General features: G+C 33.7%; 1 pseudogene; it reads left to right on the top strand.

Annotated features, from left to right (window-relative positions):
• LOC109696426 (ATPase PAAT pseudogene) overlaps window positions 1–1,541 on the top strand; it is a 30,383-nt pseudogene extending 28,842 nt beyond the window's left edge.
• Window positions 1,542–12,137: the final 10,596 nt, after the last annotated feature.

The raw sequence follows: 12,137 nt of genomic DNA on the forward strand, positions 1-12,137 counted from the left end.
CAGGTCACACTAAGGGGAGGCCACATAATAGATTGGGAGGGTAAAAGAAGGAAGTTAAAAAGGTGAATATAGTTCATGGACTCTCTATACAAAAGCGAGTACAGAATTTTTAAACAGGTTGAAACCACCATAAAAAAGGGACAAAGATAGAAGGAAAGAGAATTAGAGGAGATGTACCAATGAGGGCTATAATACACATATACATGGAAGTGCCACAAAAAACTCTGTATGCAGCTACCTTAAACAAGCAAAAATGTCATTTTTTTTCTTTTGCAAAAATCTCAGGAGGGAAGAATGGGTCCTGCCTGGGATGCTGGTACCAGTGGGAGGGGGAAGGTGTTGGGGAAAGAATGTAGGAGAGTGAATATGGTACAAACACTGTGTACACATGTATGTAAACGGAAAAATGATACCTGTTGAAACTATTCCAGGAGTGGGGGGACAAGATAAAGGAGAATGGTGGAGGAGGTAAATTCAAATATAATATACTTGATATATTTTAAGAACATTCATAAATATCACAATGTACCCTTAGCCAGCACAACAATAAAAATACAAACAATAAAAAAACAAAAGAAGGATGGCAAATTTCAGAAATTTTTCTTCCTAGTGAGAAAATATGAGCATTTGATGTAACAGTTGTCCCGTCAGAGTGTCTTCAATTTTATATTTAATTGTTTTAATAGATATTTAGAATCAAAGCTTATGTCAGTGTCCTCAAAGAAGAAATTATTGATGTGGTATGAATGACTTAATTTTATCCTATCAAGAGTGAAGCAGACCCAAGACGTGGACTGGGAGGAGCTGCTGGCACTGCCTGCTCCGAGCCAGGATCTGGTGAGTCTGAAGAACAGCCTGAGCTCATAAAGTGAACATCCCTGCTTCCTTTACCTGAGGTATGGCCCTAATGGAGGTGAAGAAATCCTTTCTATTGGCATTCTAAGTTTAGCAAGAAATATGGAAGTATACTTAGGGGAGGAGTACTGTGGAACCAGTAGGGGCAAGAATGTCTGCACTGCCCTGGATAACAGTGAACATGAAAAGATTATTTTGTATAAAAAGTATCTAAAATTGGAAGCTTCCACACATACCTGTAAAATAAAGTTGCTGTCCTTTGGTAAAAAGCAGTGTGTGTTGATCAGTAAAGTTGTGGTACACATGAGACCAGTCTCAGATTCTTCACTCAGCTTTCCTGCTCTAGGATCGAGGATAGATCTTGACAACATCCAAACCATAATGGACTCCATTGGTTCAAAGTTATCACCAGGAGTTCAGCAATTGATGAATATGGTTAGGTTTCAGCAGCAGAACGGAAGAACAGCCTATTTGTTCCTACTTGGAAAAGATTCTTTCTAGAAATATGGAACTGATGGAAAAGAAGCTTATGGACTATATTGATCAGCAAATATATAAACTCCAGGAGCACACTGTTGATAAGATTGCTTTGTTAATGGACTTGCTGCAAAATCCCAAATCCTTACCCACTGGGATGCATCTAAGACATTATGACTCTGGAGAAAGACTTTCCAATGGAGAAAGATAAGCTCTCAACATTTGCAATTCAATGCAGATATTTATTACATATTACAAAGTCAAAACCCAAAAGTGTCTATTAAAAGAAAGTATTTAATGTCCTTTGTAGGATCATTGTCTTACATAAAGTGACCTCAGTGTTCATTTTTACAGCCCTTGTTTTTGTGAATCCAGTACTGTACACTATGAGTTAACATAATACAGTCGTAAGTAATTTTGTTTGCAGTATTTTTCACTCTTATAGAAATTTACATATACTATGTTATTTAAGTGTGTAAAATGTTTAAGTATTTCTAATGCAGTTCATTAGTTTGTATTGTATACTATATATGTGTTTGAAGTGAATTTTTTATTTATGGAAACATCATAGTCTTAGGAGTACGCAAAATGATGCTTAAATGTTTGATTTCTTTTACTTTTCTAATTGTTGTTGGAAAATTGATACTTGGAACCTTTCATTCGGATCACCAATTTACATTTTGTATTGTTTTTCTGAGATAATGAATAAAATGCAATGTTTGACTTATGTAAGATTAGTTTACACGTGGGTGTTAGTACTATTTGTTTCACTACAGTGTAGTTGTAGACAGGAAAGTAAAAATAAGAACCAGTCTACTCATTTTTAGTACTATTTTGGATTTGTTGCTTTACATAAAATGGAAGCATTTGTCTTTTTTGATCTCAGTAATCCCAGTCAATGTGAGGAAGTCTCTTCTTTCTTGATCAGATACAGGCTCTTGTCCCCAGAATCCTTTTCTGGTACGTTTAGTATGTGGATTCTGAGAATGTGAATTAAAGGATTCATGTGTACAAATCAAGGAGATTGCAAATCTCTAGCAGACTTAAATTTTCAGAACTTACAATTATCGTATATGTGTTGAAGGATGATGATCTTAAAAAATGCATCCATTCTGGAATCTATTTGTCTCAAGTAAATGGAACACTTACTTTCAACTAAAAAAAAGAGTGAAGCAGAAATATTTTGAACTTATTCAAGAATAGGAGATGTGTATCTTAGTAGATATAACCCTCCTTTAGGTAAATTATACACAAGATGAGATTAGGTCCCATACAAAAAATAGTAATAGCAGCATAAAACCATGAGAGAAATAGTTCTGCAAAGATAAAGAGTGAGAAAAATATGGTTAAGACAATTCAGTCAATGGTATGTGAAAAAAAATTGTGAGCCAGTTCTGAACAAATGAGGTTGAGTGAATAAAAACTGAAAAGACAGAAAGGACACCATGAGTAAAGACAGAGAGATCCTAATTAACTCAGAGATTAAAATCCAACTCGTGGGAAATAAAAACATGTCCACAAAACACCTTGTAGATGAGTGTTCATAACAGCACTATTAATAACAGCCAAGAAATAGAATGAACCTAAGGCTCAATCCACTGGAGAGTGAGTAAGAGGAACAGCTATGCAATTGAATATTACTGAACAATAGAAACAAATAAAGTACTGATACTTGGTACAGCACAGATAATCCCCCAAAATAGTATGCTAACTGAAAGATTCAGTCAAAAATGATGGAACATGGTGTGCTGTATTTACATGAATGTTGAGAAAAAGGAAACTATTCAAAGAAATAGGTTGATGGGTTTCTTCCCTGGTGAAAATGGAGAGAATAGGGACTGACACCTAAAAGTTGGGGGTTTCTCTTCAAGGTGACAAAAATGTTCTAAAATTGACTGTGGTGATGGTTATGCAACTCTGTGAATACACCAAGAGTCACTGAATTTTTCCATTTGAGTGGGATAAATGTACAGTCCATCCACTATAGCTCAATAAAGTACCTTTAGAAAATCCAGTGGCAGAATCTATAAAATTTTCTTATTTCTCCATTTTCAACATGAATCCTACTCTTGTTCCATTTCTGTGTTTCTACACTATGTCTAAAATAAAAGTAATTGACTAACGTTACAAATACTTTTTAAAATAACCTAAAACATAAGCATTTTTGAGAAAGGAATAATGGTCTTTCTCTACAAGCTTTCTGGAAATGTATGAAATAAATGTACACAGATCTAGGCTGGAGACGTGTTTCAATGGTTAGAACACCTTCATAGCACTCATGAGAGACTGGGTTCCCTCCCTAGCATGGGTGAAAAAAAACAAAACATGAAAATGGTCTTTGGGCTTGGGATGAAGAATGGTGGTAGCATACTTACCTAAGTAAGTATTATGGGATATTATTATTTTCAGGAGCTCTTTATACAGAAATAGGGGGTAACTAGGAGCAAATAATAATAATTCTCAACAGTGACAATCAAATTATCGTCTCTGCTGTCTACACTTTTGTTGCTTACCCAGTAATGGAAGTAATAAGGAAACCTTCTACATTAACATATGAAGGTCATAAAATCACTGCCCCAAACTAGAACATCAGTTGTTACACAAGGGTCTTGAGATGCTGGAAAAATCAATTCCTAGGGAAAATGTTACAAATCTTCTCCTTAAATGACGTAATTGTGAATGTCCCTACTTGATTGCTGAAGGCAAACAAACTTGAAATAAATCATCAAATAGGAAAAAAATGTTATCACCACATCCAAAGTATATGTAATGTGTATATACACATAGGGTTTTAATTCCTCTGTATCCTCTTGATATAGTTGGAAAGATTTGAAGCCCATACACAGAAGAAATGTGTATGTATATATATATATATATATATATATATATATATATATATATATATATATATTGAAAATGACAAGACAAAATACCTCAGAAGTCATTTTCTCTATCTCCATTTCTATCTCGTTTTTTCTGCAAAGGTATTTTGCCAAAATCTCATCTTGTAATATTCTCGCATTCTGTTCTTCGGAAAGCCTTCTTTGGGTATCATTCCGTTCCTCTAAAGCCTAGAGATACATTTAATTAAGTTTTTAATCTCATACTATTAGTGGGACTAAATTGCTTAATTAAATGAAGAACATTTTAAAAAATTGTTAAAGATAGCACCCTTCAAAAAGAAACTTTTGCAAAGAAGTTTTTCCCAACGAGTTAGCTGAATTTTAGTTGCATAAATGACAACTAAGTTTGTTAAAAACAAAAACTGTTCTTGAATACACACACGTGTATATTGTGAATTAAAATTTGCTTACATCTCACCTATTTCATTATAGCTGCAAAGCTAACTGACCTGCATTTTAATATAAAAGAACTAATTTAACGTTTATTTTAGTGATTAAACTCTCCTTAGTCTTTACATTCCTTCATTCAGAAAACTTATGTTGAACACCTAATAGCTGCCAAGATTCACAATAAGTGATTTTAGTTAAAAATGTCCTAACTTATTTTATGGTGAAAAAAATTTATTTAAACCTAAACAATACAGTGATATACCAAATAACAAAATTCAGTCAGCAACAGACTGCACACACAGTTGCATAAGCCTGCTGAGATGGAAGAGGTATCGTAAGTTTGTGTAAGTACATACTTGTGATGTCTATACAATCAAAAAATTGTGCTACAGACTTTTCATATATTATTTCCATAATTAAGCAATACATGACCATATATGTCATGAATCAAAGGAGTAAGTAATATTAATGAAATAAAGTGAGAAATATGAAAAATTTATGAAGATTAATTTACCTGGCTCAAATTACTTCTCATAGTTTTCAGGTCCATTTCCAGTGTCCTAACACAGGTGTCAAGCTGTTGTTTCATTTCTATTTCTTTATTATGTTGCTCCTCTTTTTCTCTTAACTGTGCCTTAATTTTTTCATGAAGCCAATCAATGTTTCTTCTCTTTTCCACTTCTTGTTTAAAGGCAAATCTGCAGTTAAACATGTTCACATTAAAATTCATTTTGTAAGAAAATGATATTTTCATTGTTAATCTGGCTCTTCACATGCTTTTTATTATCCTAATAATAATTTTTCTGTTTCACATGCTTTTAATTTCTCACTTGCATCTACTCCAAAGAACATGTATACTTGAAAGGCAATAGTGAAAGAAAGCAATGTGTTTAATTTCTGTTATTATCATCCCTGGCAAATATCATGGAAAAGGAATTTAGGAATTATTCCATAAAGTGACATTCATAAAACTTGTAATTTTTATAGTCATAACTAATTGTCAATTAAAACATATAATAGTTAATTAATTTTTAGGTTATGGTGTACAGACAAGTTTATAAATTCACTAGAAGTGAAATTTTAACTTCATGAAAGTTTACAGAAATACCTAAAACATGATTTTTTAATGCAGACAATATCTTCAGATGTTTTCCATATAACATTTATCTGTACATTACTACAACCAATGAGTAGACTAAGAAATCTAATGCATGATATCCCACTTTTATGATTATTGCTACAATTTGTCACATCTCATGGATTGCTATCTATTTTTAAACAATTATAAATCCATTTGGACCAAGTAAAGATCTAATAATTAGTTGAATATTAAAGAGTAGCAGGTTCTTTCACCATAGAATTTAGAAAAATTTATATATCTCCAAAAGAGAGGTTGAACAAATTAATCTGCAGTCTCTTTCCATTTTACCCTTAATTTCATGCATATTAAGAGTAAATCCATAGCTGGAGGTCAAGTTCAAACATGAATTTGATCCCCACACCACCACAGCAATGAAAATCTATATGGAAGAATTTAAGCAAAGGAATTAATTAGAAATATGGAAAACAACTTAAATAGACAACATTCCTTGAAGTAAACAAAAAGTGATATGTTTGATAAATATATCATCAGATTTCTGTATAAGTTTTACACAATCATGAAAATTGTGATTTGAAAGAGTATGCTTTTCATTATTGGAAGTATTCACAGTTAAATAAAAAAAAACTTGCCATATTAATTCCAAGAATTTCACACTTCTCAAGACCAAGAGGGCAAGGCGGGTAGGGGGGAGAGGGAGAAGGCAGAGGACAGAGTGGAGAAATGGCCCAAACAATGTATGCACATATGAATAAATGAATAAAAAAAGAAGACCAAGAAGTTTTCCCCACTGAAACACCTAAGCATAAGTCAGCAATTGCAGGAATTCCCATATCAATTAAAACAAATGTTTCAATATCATTTTTGTTTTCTTAAGAGAGTTTCACTAGGTAGCCCAGACTGGCTTCAATCTTGTGCTCTTCCAGCTTCAGCCTCAAGGGTACTGGGATTACTAGTGAGCACCACCACATCTGGCTCAAATTTTGAATATTGATTTCTAATACTGGGTATTGAACCCAGGGCCCTTACACATGCTAGACAAATACTTTATCACTTTATGACTTGTACCTCATGCCTGAAACATTTTTTAAAAACTATAATAGGGTACCTCAAATTGCAGAGTTCCTTTTTCTGTTCTACTTTGTCCTGCTCCATTTCTGATACTTCCTTTCGTAATGCTTTTACCATTTTTTCCACTTTATCCAGTTTTCCTGTAAGTACTTCACAATGAATACTTTTACGTTGCATTAATATTTTATATGAATGAACTGCATCCTGAATTTTCAATAGGCTACCAGAATCTATTACAGGGAGAACACAATATAGAAATAAAATATATGAGTACTTTTTGTATATGAAGTACTATACTTTTTCACATTCACTCTCCCATGCACTGAGTAAATGTAGATAAATATACAATGTGGAACACATCGCACTTAGCTTTGCAGATAAAGAAGATGAGACCCCTGATCAAGTTGGAAGTCTACTGGAGAAGGAAGACATAAAATTGCCATTATAAATGCAGATAGACATTGTCAGACAACAGAGCTCTGTGATCACCTAAGAGAATTTGATCTAAGCTAAGACTAGGCAGATTTTCCAGAGGAAGGGAAGACAGCATTGAGAAATAAAAGATGAACAGGAGGCAGTTAGGCAGAGGGTGACAAGGAGCATTCTAGTCAATCTACAGCATGTGCTGAGGCTCTGTTGAAATCTGCTTTTAGCCAAGATGGAGAACAGATAGTGATTTATGTCCATTCCTGAAACAGACAAAAATAAAACAAATGAAATACACTAAATGATAATTTTCAAGATAATGAACTTCAGGCAAAAAGACAGTGATCCTTGAAAGACAGAAAACAAATGAAGTTACTCTTCCCATGTCCCATATCCCTGCTGTGAAGCACTTTCCAGGCTATGAAACCAGGAGTAGAACTTACTGGATGCCCAAAGCTGAGGTGATGAAGCACAGAGTCTATGAAATCAGATGGAGATCACAGAACAGAGCCCTTATGTACATAATGTGGTATGGAGAAAGAGTCCTGGAGGTCTGCAGAGGCCTCCATGAATTAAATATTCACATAATGAAAACACATGTGTCTCAGAAAACTACTTGAGACTGAAAGAAAAAGACCTGAAAAGCAAATAGGAAACTGTGCTTAGTGCTCATAGTGCCTATAAGACTGTTTATTTTCATCAACCAGCCTGGAGAAACTCATAATTAGCAGGACAACAGAGTAATCAGAAATTTCTTGCTTCAGTAGTGGGTAATGAGCATGGGACTGAATACTGTTCTCATATACCTAATAAATCATAAGAACAAGACCAGAAAGGATCAAATTGCCTGTAAGTAACTGATCTATTACCCCAAAATGAAATTTGAAAAAGAAGTCAAGAAATGAAAGGTATTAATTAAAAATCAAATTGAATTTTTAGAGATGCAATGTAAAAGAAATCAAACTTCATGATGAATAGACAAACCCAACAACAGTTGGCCTATGAACTTTGCAGAATTACTTGTATGCACATTCTTTTTCTTTGGAGAATTGATGCAATTTTTAAAAAAGACTTGCAGGTGAACCATGTTGTCTGAAATATCAAAAAATTGAGAAAAAGATGTGTCATGAAGGCATAACATGCATGTAAATAATTCTATGATTTATTCCCATAAAATACACACAAATCAATTACAAAAGTTAGAATTTATCAAATGGAAGCCCCCAACATAGACTGTGCACATTTGCATTCAAAGAAGTACAGTACTGTAATAATTTCATAGTCATCTTTATGTTGCCATGGTGAGCTCAAGGGTTATGGTGATAGACTTAAAATACCATGGAGTTTTAATTATCTCTCTGCAAGCAGTTCATCTCCCCCATGAATTCACCATCACAGTGAAAGCTGATCTCACACTCCTAAATTTTTGGTACATAAATTTGTACAACATAACAAATATGTATTAGTCATTCATTTGTTATTGGAAAGATTTCCAGTCAATAGCAAGTTATTAATGTTAAATTTTTTTAAGAGTTCGCATGTACACATAGATTTTTGACTAAATAGGAATCCACCCCTCCTAATCTTAACATTCTTCAAAGGTCAATTATAGATCAATAATCATGTGAAATAAAAATGGTCCAAAAATTTACATTAAAAGATCAATTTTCAGACTGTACAAAAAATGAGATCCCACTGTACACTGCCTAGAAGAAATATACTCTTTATTTGGTGATAATGGGGGTTGAACTCACAGCCTAGCACTTGATAAGCAGGGACTATAGAACTTGACCGATGTCTCATTGGTTATTTTTGAGATAGGGTCTTCCTTTAATCCTGGGCCAGCCTGGAGCATGGTCCTCATATTTGTGCTTCCCCACATAGCTCAGATGACAGGCTCATGTCACAGCACCCAGTCTTTGATTGAGATGGATCTTGCAAACGTTAGACTAGCTTGGCCTCAGACTGCAATCCTCCTGATCTCTGCCATCAGAATAGCTAGGATTACATGATTAAGCCAACACCTTGCAAAATATACCTTAGTGTAAAAATACACAGATTGGTTGAAAAAGATAGAAACTGTTACACCCACTAATACTTGACAAAGAACACTGAGCAGGTGTAACTACATTAGTGCCAAAGTAGCTTTCATTGCAAAAACTACCACCATAAATAAAGAGAAAGGAGATTTCCTAATGATAAAAGTACTTATTGATCAAGAAGATGCACAATACCAAGTGTTTATATACCCAAAAGCAACTTCAAAACACATGGATAGAAATTAATGGAACTGCAAAAAGAAGTAGAAAAATTCACAGATGTAATCAGAGATTTCACTACCCTTTACACAGTAAGTGATTGCACAAATATGTATATTGAACTTTTTCAAAATTTAAAAGTTCTGTTTTTATGGGTATAATTAAATCTAGGGATGAAGCTCAACATTGCAGTGCATGCCTAGTATGCATAAGATCATTGGTTCAATCCACAATACTGGGAAAAAAACCCCAACACTGCTTTAAAATGATATTAAGAAATGGCCAATCCACAAGGATGGGAAATACACTTTGTAAAAAATATAGCTGATAAAGAAATGATATCCAGATTAAGTAATTATTTCTTAAAATGCCATAAATCACAATCAGCCTAATTATTTCAATGCCAGAGTTTTGAAAAGACAGTTCACCACAGAAGATATACAAATGGAAAATAAGCACATGGAAATATGCTCAACATTATTAGTGATTAATGTAGTGCATATTAAAAACATACTTACTTGAATAATGCACACTAAGCAGAATGGCTAATTTTTTTAAAAAAACTGCTATGACAGTAATGAGGAAGTGGAAATCTGGTATACCGCTGATGGAAATTGGAAATTGTTCACATTCCTTGGAAAACAATGTTTCAGTTTCTTAAGAAAATGCAAGAGAGCATGAAGAGACTTTGTTGTTGGTGGTGGATTTGTTAAACACCTTTATTATTTGATTAAATATGTATTTGACACATATCACCAAAACTTATCTACCTGAACAATTTATACATCTATACTTCATTGTATATGAGTTATAACTCAGTAAAGCTTTAGAAAATAAAAGGCTCAGTTGCAAGAGCACACATAAGACAGTAGCTGGGATACAGAAATGCAGGACAAAGCTGGAGGAATGAAATCATTAATATTATAACAATGAGAAATGATAGTTGGGTTTAAAGCAATGGATTAGCATGATCAGATATGAAAATTCAAAAATTGATAATTATATTGGCAGAGAAGATCATCAGTTCCAGGAGGAGGGGCAGCAGATAGAGAAGATAGTAAGTGACCTGATCATAGTAAGGGCACAGGAGAGAAGCAGAGTCAATAATATCCTTGGAGTTCCACTCCCATTGAGAAAAGTGCAGTGGGAATTATCATTTCTCTTTAGCTGAGAATCAAGAGGTTCTTTTCCTTTGTTTGTTTTTGCACTGCTGGGAATCAGACCCAGGGCCTTCTTTTACATACTCAGTAAGCACATGGTCACTGAGCTACCTTCCAAGACCTCCCTCTCATTCTACTTTAATATAAAGCACACATATCAAATGTGAACAGCACTGTAGCACATCAGTGTTATATGGTGCAGTATACAATGCACACACATTTCTATAATATACATAAAAGGCCCTATATGTATGCAGTTCTCCTACCTTTACATTCCACTGCAAGTTGCTGAAATATCCCCAAAATATTTTCATAGTGAGCATCAGGCAGATCACAGTGCCCTGAGGTTGCTTCAGATGAGAGAGTTAACTCATCCAGCTCTTCTGCAGCATTTATTTCTTCTGTGACCTAGAAAATAAATGATACTATTTCAAAATGTCCCTATAATTTTTATATCACATATTAACTATGCAGCAGTGGAATTATCCATCTTTATATAAAAACTGGGCATAGGTGCTTCTGAAAAGTACTGATTTGGATCAAAAGGATACCTTTACCCATGAGTACAGTTTCTTAATACCTTTTTCAAAGTAAAATGTCTTTTCATATCCAAAGGTTATATTATTTTTACACTAACTTGTTCATTTATTCTGTAATTTTTATGGATCAAAAAATAACCCATAAAATCCTGTTAGGTAAATATTTAATATGTAAAATTTGAAGAATATCTATAGCTATTATCTTTTCATGTAAAATCATAAACTTTACAGGCCATCTAAAATTTAATAATTTTCCTCAAAGAAGAATACACTATGAACAGAAAAGGTAACAATAGGAGTCAAAGAATAACACCATTAATAACATCCTATCCAAGAGTTTAATTTAGTCCAAACTTTCTATCAGTTAAAGTAAAAGGAAAAACATAATGTTACTTGCATTACTTGATAGAAATATACCAGTATTTTGTTGTTGTTGTTGTTGTCATTTTCAATGAAAATAAGCTTTTAAGGGCACTCAAAACATTTAGAAAATATTACATTATTACATTATTACATTAGGGAAATTCTGTTTTTTTAACTTTTAAAATTGTTTTTTATTGCAGTACTGGATAGGAGTATATTGTGGCATTCACAAAAGTCTTACAATATATCTAATATATCATACTTGTATTTATCCTCTCTACCATTCCCCTTCATCCCCTCCCACATTCCTGGAATTGTTAAAACAGGTGTCATTTTTCCATTTACATGCATGTGTACCCAATATTTGCACCATACTTACCCTCTTTCACCATTTCCCCACCTCCTACCACTCCCAGTATTACCGACTCCCTCCCCGTAGGCAGAACCTGCTCTGTCCTCCTGTTCTTCATTTGGTACAAGAAAAAAAAGAAGAAAAATGACATTTTTGCCTATTTAAGATAGTTGCACAGGACAATGCCTTGTGGAGCCTCATGTAAATATGCATTATAGCCCCATTTGGTTCATCTCCTCTGTTT

This window comes from Castor canadensis, chromosome 15, assembly GCF_047511655.1.
Source record: "Castor canadensis chromosome 15, mCasCan1.hap1v2, whole genome shotgun sequence".
Lineage (NCBI taxonomy): Eukaryota > Metazoa > Chordata > Mammalia > Rodentia > Castoridae > Castor > Castor canadensis.